The sequence below is a fragment of the Cygnus olor genome, chromosome 12 (genome assembly GCF_009769625.2).
Source record: "Cygnus olor isolate bCygOlo1 chromosome 12, bCygOlo1.pri.v2, whole genome shotgun sequence".
Classification (NCBI taxonomy): Eukaryota; Metazoa; Chordata; class Aves; order Anseriformes; family Anatidae; genus Cygnus; species Cygnus olor.
The window spans coordinates 4,071,350-4,090,958 of record NC_049180.1 but is presented as its reverse complement, the minus strand read 5'-3'; the positions used below and the strand labels follow the sequence as shown (position 1 = coordinate 4,090,958).

Below are 19,609 nucleotides of genomic sequence, written 5' to 3'. Positions count from 1 at the left end.
CTGTGTTTAACTCCCATGTAGTTCCTGTTATCTCCTCTGTTTGTGAAGACACCTGTATGAACCTGCTGTGCTTTTCCCCCACTAAATTATTTCTATGTGGGAAAAAGAGACTGTTGTCAGTCTTCTTTACACGCTACTTATCACCTTTGTTTCTTTCCATCATTTTAGAGCCTTTTTTTTTTTTTTTCCCCCTCACTATACTTGTTATAAACCTTGTGGTTTGGACTATATAAAACTTGGCCCCTGGCCTCCTCACTGGCAGAGCAGCGCAAGAAGCCAAAAAGACTGGACTTAGTGGAAGCACTGCTCTGCAACAAGTAAAACATTGGGGCATTTCCAGCATTATTCTCATCCTAAATCCAAAACATAGCATTGTACCGGCTCCAAGGAGGAAAATTAACTCCATCCCAGCTGAAATCAGGACAAACCTAAAGAAACAATACAGACACCAAGACTAAACTGGGTACTTTGGTATCAATCTCAGCACAACTGAGTTCCAGAGAGGATCCAGCTCCATATAAGGCAGAATTCCCCACTTTCAGTTTTACAGCAAAACCATACAGCTATGTAAATATGACTTTATTGTGATTGAGTGCAGATGGGCCTCCAAATTCAACAAAATTGAGAGTATGTAACCACAGCAAAAAAGAGGATGAGAAAGAAAACCAATGAGAGAACAAGCTTGGCATTAGCACTTTAGATGTTTGGTGTTGATTTTATTGTTCTCAGGGGTTATTAGGAGAACATTTAATGTTTTTAGCTGCCTTTTAGTGAAATATTAACAGCTGGAAATACAGGGGGTGAACCACCATCTTGCAGTCAGCTGGCACTTGACAGCTCAGCAGTGGTCCATGGAGTGAAATTTTGGAAGCTTTATTCCATACAATTGCTGTTATTTATTAGCTCTATAGTCATCTGAGGTCTTTTCAGCAGAGAAGAGGGTATCTGATGCAGTTCAACAGCACAACTATAGTAAGGTGAATGAGGAAAATTTATAAATGCTGCTGCCTTATCCAAAGAGATCTGATATTTCAAGCCCTGTCCAATCCCACAGTTGCCAGGGTAACAGGTTTGCATTTGTAATTGCCCCAGAGAGCCTGCGAGATTGTACAATAAGCAATCACCTACCACCGTCTCGCTAAACCATCAAGCTTTGGATATATGCAACTGGTTTCATCTGTGAAATCAGTGGGGCTTCCTGCCAAAATAGTAATGATTTTCATGTCACATGTCCCTGAGTAAAGTTAAGAAGAAATGTTCAATTAAATTGTGCACGAGGTCCTGCTCTTTTAATATCAGCCCTGTGCAAATGATTTGCCTTTCTGTTTACAAAAAAAAAATTGTCAGAAGCTTTATCATGCAGCCCCTTTATGCGCTGAACTCAAATGTTATGAGCTTTGTCTGCATATTATGTTAATTGAATCTATCTCATTTTTATGAAATATACCACACACATCCCAGGATAGGTGCAATTAGCAATTTAAACCTCCTTTAAAAAAACGGGGTGGGGGGGAGGTGGTGGTGGGGAACAACATAAAGGTGGAAAGACTGCTGCGAAACTATCACCACTGAAACAATGCAAAGACTACTAGAACGGGAAGGTGTCATGAAAATATATTTACTTACTTCTTTGAAGGCAGTTACTTTAGTGTTTTTTCCTCAAGAATAATACAGCTTCTGGCTATCTATGAGGTTGTTACATCTGAACAAGCTTTACAGAATCATGAGCAGAGCTTCTCCCTGTTACAGATGAACTTCTCTCTCTCTTTTCCTCTCTCATTATTAGTTGTTCCTCAAAGAGGAATTCATAAAATTTAAAACAGTTCCAGATAACTGAACTCTGGAAAGGGAACGTTACCTTGTAGTTTTAGTGCCACCCAAATCAACCTGCTCCTAAGCATGAAAGAGATCTGGCTGACAGTCCACATCTGTCACTTACCAGGACACCAAAAACTCAGACAACCACATCATCACTGATGGCAAAATAGCATAATGAAAGAAAAAGGAAAGATTTTCCATAAAAGTAGGAATGTTAGAGACCTCTCCTACATATCATTAAATGTCTGCAAATGCAGTGCATTCATGAGGATTTTAACAAGTATTTGCCATAGATGTTTTCTCAGTTTGACTCTCATATTTATCTTCCTGTAAACACGTAGCTGTGTTACAAAGATAATCATAAATAATCATATTCTAAAAAAAAAAAATAGTAAAAATATAATAATCTCTTGCACATTTTGTATTTTGTTTGTCAGCTTTTAAAAAGTAAAATAAATAAATAAAATAAAAAGGGAATGGAAGGGAATGGCTATCAGAGCAATCAGTGCTTCAGCTTGTTGATATAAACTAAATTTCATCTTCAAACTGAAAAGCATAAAACCTTTAGCCATTTAGGGAGGAAAAATAACAGCAGGAGACTGAGAATCCAATCAAAATAGCTTGAAACTGGATTGTCAAGATGCCTATTACAGATCCGTCATAAAAGACCTACAAATCAAAACTTACCAGCAAAGAATAGTAGCTAATAATTTGAGCATTTAAAGTATCTAACCGGACTAAAGTCTGTCTCTAGATATGCTACCTGTAAATAACTTCTCAATTCAATATTATTATAGTTTCCCTACTAAATTGTTTTTTTTTTTTTCTTTAAAAAATGCCTCAAATGATTCATGCATGGAGGGAGGGGGGAAAATAAAATTGTTTAAGGCAGTATTCAGTAGAAATTATTCCAACAGTTTTATACTCAGCCCAGTAGCACCTTTGCTTGAGGCAGAGATAACCTTCACCAAGTTTTTCCAAATTAGGTGGAATATAATACCTTCCCTGATACTGTCGATTGAGTACTGTACGGTACATGCATATGAAAATGGTGCAGGGCTACAAAAGGTATGATATAAAAATCCAACATAAGGAAACAAGGCAAGAGCACTTATCTTCCAGGAGCAGAGACTAATCTTTGGGGGAATTAGCTCAGGCCATTGCTGTCAGGGTGCTCTGCTGCTGAGCTACATCGGTAACAATAATTCATTTTTTAATGGCTAGAGACCTACACTGTAATTCCACACTAAAATCTACCCTAAAATTTATTAAGGAAGTTTCAGTGTGTTGGAGCTATTATATATCGAGATGAGATCCAATCTTCATTAACTCTCAGGAGGTATTGCTGCAGGAGGGCATCGACACTGAACCCTCAAAGCACCGGGTATTCTCGCCTCACATGTTCACTTTCTTTTCCCAGGGGTCTGATCCTGCTGCATGTGTTGGTGTCTAACTTCAGACAATTGAGAAGAGACCTCAAATCTCCCTTTCAGGGACAAGCTCTATCCCACTCTGACCAGAAGACAGCTCATGGTTATGAATGAGCATTTAAAAAATAAAAATAAAAATAAAATAAAACCCTTCTTTATAGAGGTGTTCAGAAAAGCCTCATAAACCCTAACTACTTCTAAGTGGGAACGTGAAAATTTATTAAAAAGACAGTGTCTGTGTTTGGAGTAGCAGGAGACCTTAACGAAGGACTCAGGAAGGCCTTTTTAATTGTTACATTCAAAAACTTACTACGGGCAAAAAACAAAAAATACCTCAGACGCAGGCACAAGAATTTATTGCTACTCCAATTAAAATCAAGCTAAAGACATGACTAGCCCAGTTAAAATGTCACCTGCACAACAATGCAAGCTGTTTGACTAAAGGAGAAAGAATTAATAACATAATTAAAGCTGTAATATGTAGAATATGCTATTTAATAACTTTTATCTGAGCTCCTTCCCCCTTCTAGGGGTCACCCCTGGTGTGCTGTGTCCCCGGCGGGCAGTTTGGGGGCAAGATGCCACGTGAGCACCCTGCACTCCTGCCAGGAGGTCAGTACTGATGGTGCCGCTCTGGGGTTGGCTTATGGTTATTTTGTTAATGGTTTTCTCTCCCCTTGATCGGCCATTTCATATTACATTTTTTTCCTCTCTGGAGGCTCTTTGCTGGAGCTTTGCCATGCACATATCACTCAGCATCACCAGATAAGCTGTAGATAGGTCTTATGTCGTACAATTCAGTGAAAAAGTCCAAATAAGTCCAAGAAGGAAGGTTAGTGAACCTTGCTATGAGACTTTAACCACCTGTTCTGCATCCAAGGAAAGCAAGAGGAGTCAAGAAAATTCTGGAGGCTGAAACGAAGCCCTGTGCCATGTGGTCTGCTACTACCAATGCCAAACACATATTTAACAGACTACAAGGACACACAGTGCAATGGTACCAGCCTCTTTGGTTTGTTTTGTGTGTCTGGACCTCACGCTAAAATGCCTAGCGCCACCCTTCCTGGCAGTCATGTACTGGACTTGGCCTCAACCACAGCTCTGCAGAAGACTGAAAGTCAGGGGTACCTGTCACTACGGTGTCCAACAAAACCAAACTGCAGATTGTAAACAGCATAACCCATCCAATTTTCCAACCAGGCTCTGTGATTGCAGGGGTGCTAATGACACAACAGTCTTTCCAATTTTAATAATGCCATTTTGACATTCTTACCTGACTCAGATAGAGGAAGCCTGAGGATAACTTTATCACAAAGCAGCAGATGGCAGTTAATGATGGGGATCAGACTCTGGGTTCAGGGTGAATAAAATGTGATATTTCCTAGCAGTGATTAATGAGGTAAAATGCATCTAATTTGGAGATGCTGCAAACAAGAGTGGCTAAAATTCAAGCTTTACAGAGGGTGAAGACCACTGCAAGCTGTCTGGTCTCTATCTCCACAATTTAGTAAGGCCTAGAAAATGGACCAAAACTACTGCGTCTGGAGGGAAGAAGAGGAATACTTACTTGTTTTTACATTTAGTCTCGTAACTTGCTATCTATGCATGCTATTATCCCCTGCAGTTACACTGTTTACACGTGTTGATGTATGCATTAGTCTGCTTTGACTTATTGAAGGATGTGTTATTGCAGGCAGAAACGGTATTTTCAGCATTTACCAGCCAGCACGTATACACTAAAGCCATAGAACCTCACAACTTACTCAACGTGTTAGTGCTGTTTTCCACTGAACGTGGATAATCAAAGGAGTGCTGCCGTTAGAAGCTTTTCTATGCCTCTCTTCGCTCCAGAAAAGTATGTGAGAGGGATTCGGCCCAGCTTAACTTTGGACAACTGAAAACCAAGAATTGAACCTAAGCTAATTATCTATCCTTCCTCTGCAGTCAGTGTGAGTCACTTCACCTATTTTATTTTAGAATAAGACAAAACTGCCCTTTGGAGGGGCCAGTTCCTTACTGTTGAATATATTAGACTAGATGCCCAGCTTACTGATTGCTACAGCCAATTTATTTCCAGAAGAAATACATCCTACCACTGCAAAGTGTTAGGTCGTTGCTTTCTGCACCCTTTACCACCTGTTGTAACATGGAGAATCTCTGCTGCATTGTCTATGCACTTTGTGGAGTGACATGGATGTGCCATCTAACCATTTTGTGATAATGCTGGCAACCAACCACTATTCCCTTAATGACACTCATATGAATGCTGTCTGCCCACAGATTCCCACTTGGGAATCACAAGTGAACCAGACCCCACTTCTGCTGCTGTAAATAACAGCTGTCCTGCCACTCAGCCAGTGAGAAGACACAAGGGCAGGAAAATCTACGTTATCACAGCCAAACTTAACACAATTACATACCAAGCACCAAAATAACCATAGCTAAGCTGCAGTTCAAGGGATGCAACAAACCAGTATCAATGCTGAGAAATTAAGCCAGAAAACATCTGAAATATTTGTAGCTTTTGAATCCCATAAAAAGTCTCATGCCAGTTATCTCACCTAATCTCATTTGTCTGATAACAAGCTCTCCATCGTACCTCCTTACTGTTCTGTTTGTGTGCTCCATTAAAAAAATAAAATTACTGCCCTTTTGTCAAAGAGTAGTCTCATATATTCAGCTTGGGGCAAGATCATTAGACAGACAGACAATGGTTTTCAAGAGGCTTTGCTCTTTCACAGTAGCAGTGGGGGTAAGGGAAAGCTCCTCTAGTGAATCCCAAAAGCAGCGAGCAAGTTACTTCAGGCCTCTGCAGGGCTGAGCCTGAAGTTTATCACTGCCCACTGAATAACCCTGTTGGGTCCCACGCAAACAACAATTTAGATAACCCACACTAAGGATTTACACATGGAAAGTTCTTGCCCTCTCCATACTTTTTAATTATATTGCTGTAGACAATTTAAATGGGAAAACACCCTCTACCATCATTATACATTTATGCATATTTACAGACGTATGGTTTTTAAAAGCTAGCAGTGATGGTTTTACTGCGTTTACTTTCTAGAAATCTTCAGCACAAAATTCTGTTACCATCTCTCTGGCTTTGAGATCTCAGACACCCAGGAAAAAAAGGAAAACAAAACCAAACACAAAACTCCACATCAAAGCCTTGCTTGGTGCCTCTATGCCAACGCCTGCAGCTGGTGATGGCACATAGCTAACATGCTCCCATTTTTCAGAACTTGCAATTATTTTGCTGTTAGGAGACTGCAAATCTGAAGAACTAATGTCTTCATTTTATCTACCTATTTTTGTGAGATAGATACTGCTTTTGCTCCTCTTAACGTAACGTGATGTTAAGTACACTTGAAATCCTGGCACTGGTTCTTTGAATACCTCTAGCACAAGCAGCATTATCTGTATGTTTATTCCAATTCCTTTATAGGATACTTGTTATGCATGACTGATTAATAGGCCCCAAGCTATACTCAACCTGCTACCCACAGCAAATTGTTCTTTCTGTTGTCTGTGTCATTTTCTTTAAAATATCAAGCTGTTTTATAATTAAAGAGTCCCTTGAAGGTCTTGTTTCAATAAACAATCATTTCTTCCACTGCGTGAAGTTCTTCTGCTAATAAACAATTTAACAGCATATATTATTTTTCTCATCTCCAGAACTAACCTTTAATGGAAGACACGCCAAGGCAAAAGTTGAAATGCGATGTTGACTGTACATATAGATGCAAAATTTGAGCATGCACTGTTTAGCCTGGTACCAGATCTCTTCTAATCTGCATATCATGCAAGTTATAGAAGACTAATTGCTCGCAGTAGTAGTTAGATATTTTCATGTCACCTGGAAGATGGCTGAAGAGTTACTTATCTCCAGCAGCTTTATCCTTAATTACCTCTTTCTCTGATAATTCCAAATTTGGGATTCAACGCACAGTGAAAATCTCCTGTATTAATTGAGATTGCAACTTTGTTATACAATGTGTTTCTTATGATAAACGACTTTTTCTTGAATACCGAATGTTTTGTGAAAGTGGCAATGTCTTTGAGAGCTTTGAAACGCTGACAAAAACTTTTTCCAGACATTCAAAACTGCAGAATTTATTAAAGTGACATTAGGGCTTATCTATGAATATACACGTATTTTTTTAAGTCACTGATAACACTGATTATAATTTTATTTTTTCTGGAAAAAAAATGGGTAATTAAGGGGGAGTGACATTTTTTAATGAGATTTATTAAAAGTTTTTGGTTAAAGCAGTAAAAGATCGTGAAAATGTGTAGACAAATCCCAGAGCTATATCTAGGAAACAGCTTTATAATCACCATTTTAATGAGCTATACTTTAGCAGCAGCCTTAAATTTCTAAATATTTGATCACAATAATTATTTGATTTGGATGTGTTTGAATACCAGGATGTGTTATTTTTCATTTCAGATGTCGCTTTCAGTACTATTTTAGACAGATTCTTTAGTTGATATAGGATTTCACAGTTCTTCTGAAGCACTGGAGGTATAGCAATTTACATTGGATATGAATATGCCCATAAGCCAAGTTTTTCCACAGTTAAGAGCTGTGTCTAAGAGAAATATATTAGATGTTACAGTCCTCACAGCAGTATTTTTTCAAATTATTTTGGATACTTAACTGTCTTCACCTATGAATGCCACGCTTTTAATTTTCTACCACTAACTATACTCTTTGCTGATGTAATTCTCTGTTATAAACTTTTAGAGTTTTCCACTTACTTCTGCTAAATTAGGTAACCTACAAATCTCTGGCCTACTTCAATATAAATATACGTGGCAAATTGTTGAGTTCCACATGTATGCGCTTTCCAGCTACATCAAAGTGATAACATAGAACCCTGCTGATACTACTCAGTGTTAAGAAATATTCCTCAAAGACCACACATGAATGCTTCATCACACCCAAAATTATTTTGTTCTTTTCATCCTCCTTTGCCTTCAGAACTGTGATCAAAAAATGCTGGCTTTTCATTTATCCAGCATCCTTTTGTTTGGTATAGTTAGATGGAATTTTTTTTGTACTGCTAATTCCACTTCAGAGTTGTCCTTTAGTAATCACTGTCGGGCATCGTCATTTCTCATATCAAGATTCTCTAGTTTAGAGAATCCAGCTACCCCTGGTTCAAGTTCCTAATAAAATCAAAATGCTCTCAAAAATAGCCTGAAGGCTTTCTACAATGTCTTTGAGATGAGAATTAAGAGGGTGATGAGAATTAACTTGCCCGAAGCCCCATGATAATGTTGCCTAGTGACACAGGTACTGTGCAGAGCATAACCATGTAAAAGGGCAAGCCATGTCTCAATGCCAGCAAATCTTCCCCCTGCTCCACATTTCAGTTACTTTACTTCATTCTCCTCTCATTACTAACTCATTACACAGATATGCTGATAAATTTGCACCTAATTTCCTTAAAAGCCTATCCACTCAGTTCTCTAGCCTTCGTTATTATAGTTTTTTTGTTTGTTTGTTTATAGAAGCGCAGCCTTTTCATACATTTCCTGGTGTACAACCAGCATTTGAAAGAATATGTAATACTATAATGCACTCATCTGCTCTCTGATCGTTTGGTATGTATTTGAGCAGCTGTAGTAGACACTAAATAGAAGTTTTTGTTGTTGTTGTGTTGTTTCCCTCCCAGGAGTTACATAATGATATTCCTCCTCTCCTTACCTTCAAGGACACCCAGTTTTCACTGTATTTCTGTGTTATGCACAGCTTTCATTTTTTTTTTTTTTTTGTGAACCAGATCACATCATAATTTTTATCCATTTTCTGTCTCTACACAGGAGACATTTTAGCACTTCCCCAAGGGTAAGAGTTACTCCAACTACACAGAAATCTTTGCTACTATCCTATTGTTCAATAATCAGACCTCCTTCCTTTAAGGATTGTTGTCTTTATAGCCATAATCTCATAACTCATATCCATGCATGCAGACCGACATTTTGCCAGCAATCCTTCATCTTCTCCTTCTCAATCTGCAGGTTGGTTCCCTGCCTTTGTTCTCAGAGGGAGTTACTGGAAATTAGGCGTGTACAAAAAAAAGGCACCTCATGCAGAGGCATAGATTGGCTTCTGTGCTAACAATGGTTAAATAAACTAGGGCTCTTCACTTAGAATAAAGAATCTGTGACAGGAGTATGCACAATCACAGATGGTTCGAGAAAGGTGAACAGAAAGCAATTGGTTATCCTAGGACCCTGTCATGCTTTATTTATTTTTTATTATTTTTTATTGTTTTTTAATAGTCAAATTATGTTTTAGAAGAGTGACTCTGTATACTTGATATACATGAAACAAGTTGGAAAATAGAAAGCAGTTATTTACTTCAGCTCGTCTAGAAAATGGGTCTTTAAACAAAAAAAAAAAAAGAAATATCAAAACAAAACCCAGCCAAAGTTGATAGTGTAAAAACAGAGCAGACTTTCAGTAGTGAATTCACTAGAATGTATTTGTGTAACAAATATCCCAGCTACAGAATAATTTCCATCCTCTGTAGCAGGGAGAGCCAAATCACTTATCACAGTGTTATATTACATAAGAAATGAGGGCTTAAAAACATAGATTTTTCTGGTCTCTGGTCTGATGCCGAGTACATTGGCAGCCATCTTCCAACCAGAATATTAGAGGACATTTGTAACAACATGCTGCCAAAGAAGGGTTGTACCAGATGTCCAGTGCTAAGCAGTAATGAATTTTTCTTTCAGCAACTAAACCACAATTCAGGAACACTGGGATCTCACGTGAAGATACTACTATGTGCTACAGCCAGTATCCCAAGTAAAATCTATTTCTACATGTATTGGAGGCTTAGCGCTACCCTAGACAGCTATGATTTTTGTGGTGTGTATATATAATATATAGATACACACATACATATTTATAAAACACAAATATATAAATAAGTATACAACACGCCTCAATATCTTAGAAAAAAAGGAAGTTACGACATTTGTATTTTGTAGCAACTTTATGTGGTGAAACTTCCTTTTTCTGTTTAAGACAAAAATGGGGGAGAGAGACTGAGACCTTAAGCTAAAAATGACCTAAAAACCATGTCGATGATTTAAATCAAGAGATCCAATTCTTATTACTCCTTGACACTCTAAGGTCTTTTCTATTTCTCACCCCTCCCTTTTATTTTTCACCTTTGTTCTCAGTTTCTTTGTTCTCTTCTAATTATAATCCTGCTAAGCCTGGACATCTCTGTCTATTGTGCTCCAATCATGCCTTGAATGCTAACTAGGAAAAAAGAGGAAGCTGTTTCTTCTGTATGCTCTCAAATGCTAATATCAGAGAAGTGCTGAATCAAATGTCAGTCATGCCACAGCAGCAACTCAAAGCCAAAATGGAATGATCCGCTTGGTTTCCATAAGCAGGCTTGCTTTCAAAGAAGAGAGGAAGCCCCAGAAGACTAAGAAGGGCAAACATACATAACTTCACAAGTGGTGAAAAGAAGGATACAGGCAACTGGAGACCACATAGTTTGGCTTCTGTGCCCAGAAAAATACAAGAAAAAAATTATTAGTGAATTAATTTGTAAGTGCCTGGGGATAAGTAACTGACAAGAAATGGCTCACAAGTTCTTTGAAGAATCTAGCATGTCTAACATGTCTGCTCTCCATCTCTGGCAAGGTAACTGGCCTAATACATAGAGCAGTAAGATGTCATACATATGAGATTTAGTACAGCTTCTCATCAATAATTCGTACACAGTGACATAGATTATTGAATCTGTTCTTGAAGAGTTTATGCTGCAGATAACTCCTTGTTCTTTGCCTTGCCATGTCATCGGCATCTTGGTGCCTTTTGCACCAGACTAACCTAACCAGGTGCCTGCAGGTAGGACTCCTCAAGGAAAAGGGCCTTAGGGGAACACACAGAGCACTGAACTTTTCTGGTGGGCTGAGGATAGCCTGTGTGCATTTCCCATTTAGCAGTCGGTTACTACAAGGAAGAAGAACAGATGAATAAACCTACTCCAAGAGCCATTATATATTGAGTTGGCCACAGAGGGTTTGTCTTCAGGATGCCTGACAATAAACTGTAAAAAAGATCCGAAGTCAGAAAGGTAACTGATGAAGACTTCAGAGAAAAGGGTTACCAATAAGCTAGTAAAATAGACAAATATTCAAGAAATTATTGTATTATGCCTGTTAAAAAGACAAATGCAAATAGCTTCATTTTGGAATGAAGACTCAAAGATACAAATGGAATATGAGATGTTCAGCAGGCAGGAGCAATTCAGGAAAAGATAATGACAAGTGGGAGTGGGGTCACAAATGGAACAAATCGGTATTGTGCTGTGATTTTCACTTCTCAGGTCAGTGCTCTGACAGGGTCTGGAGCCATGGTGTTTGGTTTTTTTCCTCCATAGCCCAGGATTACAACCTTTACTTAGAGAATCTTACTGATGAAAACATAGTACTTGCTGCCAGGATTCAATCACAGATGAACAGAAATATTGAGGATTTGAAGTTCTGGACCTTCTTCCTTGCAGGAACACTAATGGGAACTTGGCACCTTAACCCTCTGTTCCTTCTAGGTAATGACATACCTTGTCTCTAATCCCCATAAAGAGGTTTTTCCCTTCTGCAGTGTTTGGAACATCAATTATGGAAGCTTTGGAGAGCGTTGATTCATAATTAAATTAGTTTAGGCATATCACGTTGCATATTATGCCATAAGTACCACCTCAGTACCCTATCATGGGGCTTCCTACTATTCTTTCATAGTAGATTATGAGCTGTCAGAGGCAGGGTTCATCTCACCAACATCTCTCTACGTTGGTTTATCTGTCACTAGGGAGCTCTGTCCAGGACTAGCACGTTAAGCTGCTAGTCCAATGGAAGCAGTAAGGTAACTCTAATAATTTACCTACCCAAATGCTCTTGGGCATTAGAAAGTAGAGTTGATAGAATACAACACTGATGAAACTGAGTTATTTTCACAATCACCTTGCTTCTATAAGTCTTAGAGATTAAGCTCAGTGTTAACATTTAATTCCCACCACTGAAAGGGAAAAAAAAATCCTAAATACTGCTGTCACTGCAACAAAATGAATCAATCAATCCTATTGAAGTTCTCAAACTGCTTCCGAAGTTAAACTGTGTATGGCTGTTGTGCTTAGAGAGAAGTTTGACCCACAGCATGGTATGATGCCAGCACATTTATTCATTCACTGCAGAATGTAGCAGGTTTTGTGATTCGTAAGCTTTTTGTTCCCTGTAAAGATGCAACTTAATGTGCCTCTGTAATGCTTTTCACTTAACTTATACTGAGATAGCTTGGAGAGCACCTAAAGTGTTACATAATCATTTCCAAGTTGGTATTCTATTCCCGACTTAAGGCATTTAGCAAATGGTAGTTTTGTTCATGTAAGTCACATTCTTCCCAACTATGGGGTCTTTTCACAAAAATCAAATTAATCTTAAAAAAAAATCAGATTCTTAGTATGAATATGCCCAATTTCATTGAATGTTTTTATCGCTTTATGCACATAGGACAAGCCAGTGAAATATAACTGAAATGTCAAATGAAATGTATGGCAAAGCGATTAGGAAGAAACTTTTAGCATTTGTTACAGATTAATATGTTAATTACAGCACATATTGTGGAAAAAGATTAACTATCACCAAAGCAAATTTATTTTTAACCAGCTTTATTCCTTACACTTCATAAATTAACCAGTGGAATGCATAATGGAGAGGAACTCAGACACTGAGATTGCTAGAAATTATGCAAAACTCCAAAGCATACAAGGCTGCAATACAGATAATGTCTTTGCTTTAAAATAAGCACTTCAAAGAGAATTATGTTTCCTCTGAAATACCTATTTTCATAACTACTTACAGATATCTCTAAAATATTCTGCTACAATGACAACGTCAAAGCTGATATTTCAAACTCTATTTTTGCAATGTAACATGTTAAGAAAGACTAAATGTTGATTCTAAGCATAACAATGCAACCCCCTCCAAGTGATACTAAAAAATTGCTGAAATAGTCGCACTTGTAAAAATAACAAAAGACTATAATGTAATGCATTACTGAATCTTTAAAAAGATGATCACATGCTAAGATCATATCTCATATGAGATCATATCCCATATAAGATCACATGTCATGAAACATTGATGGCTGCATGACCTTCTCATTCATTCTTGAATTTGTATCTACATGCAAGCTGAAAAAAAACTCAAAACCAAAGACAAACTGTGGACATAAAGACGAGACTGGGAGTTTTGCCACTGGTTTCAGAGAAGGTACATTCTGAGCTATTTTGAGAAAGATATATGGATCATTACTCAATGGCCGTTAAGGTCAGCTGAAGCTTTTCTGTTGATTTTAATGGGTTTGAAGGTAGGCTTGTGCGGAACATGGAATAAGAACCATTTCCAGCCCAAAGTCTAATTCTTTTCCAAGGCAGAACTTCTGGATATCTCCATAGCTTGTCTATTATCAAAACATAGTTTATCGTTATCAAAACACAGTTTTCATACTGACACGCTCACTGGGATAAACCACTAGAGATATGGGAAATACAATCACTGTGCAATTTATAGAGCAGCTAATGAAATTTACATTAAACCTAATATTGTATGGTGTTTGGTTAATTCATGTTCTGGGCAACTTTCCAAATATTTGGACACATTGAGTATGACAAATAATTTTCTCCTGGTATAAAACATTATTTTTATAACAAGAAAAAGAAAGTGATACACTAAATTACAGGTTCACCTGTCAAGAATAATTCTATGTCAATAGACACTTATAAGCATTCAGGTTAACAAACTAATAGCAAATTCCAAGCTCATTAATCCCATAATTGGTAATTTTACTATTCTAGTAGAGAACAATGTCCCTCTCATTTTGAGGGTTTAAAAGGCTATTTCTAACCTTTTTGTGGAAATTCCCTCATAATAAATCATTTACATGGGATCTAATACTTTATTTTGGGGGACATACCAGCATAATATCAAGCAAATATCATTCTACTACTGTTTGGGAATCTGTTCCCCATGAAATCAGAGAAATCAAAATTGGTAATTGAGTTCTACAATATTACTAGGCCATCCCTCTCTCTCATTAATGCTTTCTATGTATGGAGGAGGCATATTGTTGTTGATTTTATTTGCTGTTTTTTTAGATGTCCAGGATGAATCACTTTGCTTTGTTTTGTTTTAGCACGTACAACAGCACGACACAAATTTTACCAAAACAGAATTCCCCATTTAAGGAGAGCAAGCTGTTCAAGAGAAATTCCACCTCTTTTTGCATGTTCCTGTGAAAGATGAAGATCGATCTAGGCATTGGTGTTGTTTGTGTTATTTTCTATGGGTACCACAATTCAAGTGCAACTACAATTTATTAAAGCATTGTTATAGCATCATAAAATAGAGATGGCATCTGGTTTAATATTCATTAAATTCACATGGAATTGTCTGCAACTTCAAAAAACTTTAGTTCAAGCTTATAGTAGTTACAGCAGTTACAGTAGTTCTGCCAATGGCACTCCCTTTGGTGCATCTTCTCCCTATTGCTTCACTTCACTTCAAATAGCCCATTTGTAGAGCACTACTCTGCTGAATGATCTATATCTTCATTGGACAATTGCGAGGCTGACAATCAAATCTGCTCTTGGCTGCTTCAACTGCAGCCTCTGGAGTTCCAAATTGCTGAATAACTCTCCACATATCTTGTAGACCATTGGAGATCAATCCCCTTAGCTTATTGCAAGCATATCAGGAGTTATTCATTCTTAAAGTCTATAAACCTAATGGTTTTCTCAGACACAGCTAGTCTCTACTGTGCCCGTAGGAATTGAGACGTATGTTGGTCATTCTCTACAGTTGGCCCTTTCATAAAGCATTATAAGAAAATCCAAGTTGCTCTATGTGGAACATAAGTGAGGGCAGGCAGGTTGCTAAGAAGTAGGATTGCCAAATGCAGTTGGAAGAGAAACTGTTATTTCTTCATTAAAACATTTTCAGCTTTCATTTCAGACTCAGTCATGTGTTTTAGGAGCTTTTAACTGGTTCTCCCTTCCATTGAAAGCAGGCAAAACTAACAAACAACTTTCATAAGGTGCTTAAAACTTCATAGATTTTTAATTGAAATGCAACTCCCATAGCACCTCATTAGTTCATTCAATGCTGTATTAGTTCAATTTACTGAAGGATTATTTTTTTTTTGCACCTGCCTTTTGCATTTACCCCATTAAGCATGTACAGATTATCAGATAATTGCTCAATTATATTAAACTATTGTTCAAATGAAATATTTCATTTTATTAACAAGCTAAAAAGCTACTTGGCATGTATTAGCAAACATGGCTTGCTTCACAGGAACATATTTTCAGATTAAGTCAAAACTCAGACTCCAGCCTGCTAAAAATCAATGAAAAAAATCTGATCAACTCCAACAGTCTTTGGATAAACTTTTAAATTAGGTGATGTTTCTTTAAAATTACTTGACTAATGGAAGCTAATTAAAGAATGGATTCACATTATTTGGTGACCTTTGCCTTTACCTGGTTTCTGCCTATTTTTTTATATTCTATAGATGCACCCAAAATTCTAAGTAGGACTCAACAAAACTGAAGAGAGTTTTGCTGTTTCATCCCTTGGGTTTTATCTGAAACACAGCACCACTTTGTAGGCTTTAATGAACCTTTTGGTTGCAAGGCTAACTCAGGCTGACTCATACATTACGTGCTTTAGCTGGAATATCTCAGCACACACTAGTCTTGGCAACAAGGGAAGCTCATTTTCCTGCAGAGAAATGGGAAAGTGGTAGGGAGTACAATTTAAATTGTGGTAGATTTTTTATTCTGTGATGATTAAATTCTGTCATCCTCATCCTCATTCACGCTGAACAGTAGCTTAATTTGAACATAACCGAGAGATTCAATTGGGAAACATTTGCAAGTAAAATATTTTTCTATACAATTACTATATTGCAGCGAGGTCAGGAAGCATCATTATAAACAGCTCCCCACTATGCTAATTCCCAGGCAGTTTTAAACCAAAGGACAATAGCCGTATGCATACAGTCATTGCACAGCACACAGCCTCACACTGCTGCTCTTCAATGCAAAAGTAAGCTCGCCCACCCTGATGACAGCTCAGCTGGACATCGTGTGGTTATCCTACAGCTGAGTCAGAGCAAAAGCAGAGAGTGCTGTTCAGCACAAGGGGTAGCAGTCTCAGCACACCAGATGCTAGCTTGCTGTAGTGGCTGTGAGGAAATCTGTCCCTGCAAGCACCATTACCCCAGTGCTGCTTCACTCCTGATTGGGCTACATGACAGGATTATATTTAATCACCATCTAATAGCACATCCTAGAAGTTGGACCCTCATTATACACTCTCACTTAAGCTGACATGGTTTAATCACCTGTCTTGTTTTAAAAGGTAGTTCACTAAATGAGCGCAAAAACACCAATTATGGAACAGGTAAATCTTCTTCACTGATTATTCCATATAACTGATCACTTGCAGGAGATGTAAGAGACAAGGAAATACGGTAACCCACCTCGCTGTAGCTTCATTTAATTCCTCAACAAAGCAAACCTGTATCCCAGTCTTTTCCTTTCTAGATACTCTTACGCAACCCAGCACAAGCCATAGCAGTGAAGAAGCAGAGATATACTGGCTAATGAGTGCACTCCAAAGGAAAAAGAAAAAAATCTGTTTTGATTGAGCAAACAACAAAAATCACTTTTCCAGTAAAATATTTTGCCAAATCTGAAAAGACAAAATACACACCAACTCTTCATCCAACATCATGCACCAGCTCTACATGGTTCTTAGGAAAACCAAGAAGAGTTAGCACAGAAAGGACCCTTCCCCAGCTGCCACTACCACTGGCACAGTGCTTGTTCTCCCACTAGTTGTTCCTGTTGCCAAGTGGCTAGCTCCACTGGCTACCTTGCAGCAGTTGATTCAAGATCCCCTTGATTCTATAGTTTTGCTGGATTACTGAGAATTAATTACTGGAATTTCCATATAAACTCAATATATAGAATCCAAAGTTTGCTAATAAAATGAAAGAGAAACTGTAATGTCCTGCTGTAGTTAACCAAATACTATAAGGTCTGAATAACCGTCGCTATCTTTCTCTTGTTGAAAGAAAAAAAACTTTCCAGATCAGTATCAGTGGAAGTTGTCCCATTAAAGATAAGGAGATTATCAGCATGGACAAAATTAGAAGGATTTCTCTCTCAAATGACAGACTGATTAAACAGCTTTTCCTTGAGGGACAAGCAGTATAAAAGCCTTATCTACCTCTCAGACCTACGAACAGGCACAACTGGTTAGCAGACTGATATAGTTGAACATGGCAATGTGCTGCTTAGCAAAAAGCCTTTCTTCTGCACTAACAGAACAAAAGAGCGCTTCATTCAAGCATTGCAACTAGAGCCTCCCCTTGATTACATTCTTATGCAGGCACATATCTGTCCTTGTCCATAGGAGATCTGCAACAATTCGCGTGCCTTTGAGGTTACAGATGTACGTGGCAGCTTGGAGAGCTGTCCCCAGGGTAACTGCTTCAGTAAACCTGTGTGGCTGAATACATTTGTTTAATGTACTGCCAGTCCAAAATTATTGCACAATCATTACAGATTTTCCTTAGCCTCTGATGATCCATGAGACTACCTGAAGGCAGGTAATTAAGAATCTAAATTAGAATTTTTATTTCTGGCAGTTAATTTCAGTTCAAGTTGATAGAGGATTTGTTGCAGAGCTAAAATTAAAAAACATATAGTCCTTGCGAGTGCGCAAGCAGAGAATCCCTAACTGAATTTTTGAGGATGGTGTTAAAACATCTACAGAAATGCATTAGAATTTCTTAAAAAAAATAAACTCAGATTTAGCATCAGCACCTCTCACAATGCAATTATTACTCATAAGCATGTCTGTTCATGTTACCATCCTTCACCTTTGCCTTCTTTATTAATCTACCTGCTTATCACTTTTACACAGCAAAGTCTCTAAACCACTCATCATATATTTGTTCGGAACATAAAGTGAAGTCTGTCATCTTCTAGTAATGTAATGCGGACAATGGAGGTAATAAAAAACAGAATTTCATCACAAATGACTGCAGTGCACAGTTAGATATAGACAACATGTCCCTTAGTACAAGAGTTACTTAAAGCAACACAGATAACGTGGAAACCACTGGTGAATGTTATCTCTGGACATATTTTCTGTAAATAAAGAGGAGAAACCCCGAATTTTTCCCCTTGCCACGTGAATAATGTTTTAACCCTGATAATTTTAAGAATTCAACAAAAGCTCTGAAGCAAGGATATCACATTTTCTTTTACAGTTTCTTTTTAAAAATACATTATCGTAGATCAATATTCAAGTAGCTAAAATACAGTTAAATACCGATAAAAAACATTAATGTAGAAACCGCCTTATATATTTTTTTAGATCTAGAAGTGGCAGTTTGTCTTTGAACCCTGACTACTCCCATTGACCTAATTGCTTGGTCCTGTGGGAAACACAGGATGAAGTTAAGGCCAAAGGCTCTTCAGATTTAGAAAGGATAAAACTAGAAGAAATAGAATTTCTCATTTTAAAGCTAAAGATATTTGACTTTGCAAAAAAAACTGAAAAAATATGAATTGATCAAAACCAAAGAGTACTTGCAAACCTATACCCCCTGCTGCAGTTCAGCTGGCATCAGCAGAACAACATAGGTGGAACTGGATGCCAGCCTCTGGAGCCCAAACAAAGAAGAGCCTTGACTTCACCGAAGCCAAACCTACACACGAACAAGCAAGCAGTTGCTTTCTGACATATGACTCAAACCAATAGAAACATGAAAGGAGCTTTCCTGCATGGCTGCTGACAAAAACTAGGAGCTTACTCATTGAGTGTTTTCTTCAGAATTTCCTTATACGACTCCTGTATTGCCTTCACATCTGACGTTGATAATGTTTTAGGGATCTGATGTCATAATGCATTTTTCAGCTTACAGCACAAAGGCTGCCTCTAAGATCATGTCCCTGACAAGCAAGTCCAGGGAAACTCCCAACTGTAAAGCCATCTGTTTCATACTTGTAAACAATTAATTTCTTTCTCAGATCTATGATTCTCAGATCTAGTTGGTTTTTTTTTTTTTTTTTTGGAGTTCCACCACATGCAATATGATCCATTAACTTATTAGTTTCTTTCAATCAAGTATTTATACTTGAGCATCACAATTTTAGTGTTAAGGGATCCCAGCTTTTTTTTTTTTTTTTTTTTTTCAAACTATTTAGGAAAGCAAGCTGTTCTAAATGTATTAGATATTTATACATCAT

The 19,609-nt window shown here is 37.7% G+C and overlaps 2 long non-coding RNA genes across 5 annotated transcripts in view; both read right to left on the bottom strand.

Moving 5' to 3' along the window:
- Positions 1–19,609, bottom strand: part of LOC121076920 — a 146,182-nt gene that overhangs the window by 20,944 nt on the left and 105,629 nt on the right. The window contains exon 1 of one of the 4 annotated variants that reach the window (XR_005823793.1): positions 1,129–1,614. The exons of the other annotated variants lie outside the window; for them this stretch is intronic. This is a non-coding gene — a long non-coding RNA (uncharacterized LOC121076920). Of the gene's footprint in view, positions 1–1,128; positions 1,615–19,609 lie in introns of those variants that run through there. 4 annotated transcript variants of the gene reach the window in all.
- On the bottom strand, positions 12,446–19,327 carry LOC121076924. Its single transcript, XR_005823798.1, has 2 exons — positions 19,174–19,327; positions 12,446–12,720 (listed from the first exon to the last, which is right to left on the bottom strand). It is a non-coding gene; the product is annotated as an uncharacterized LOC121076924 (long non-coding RNA).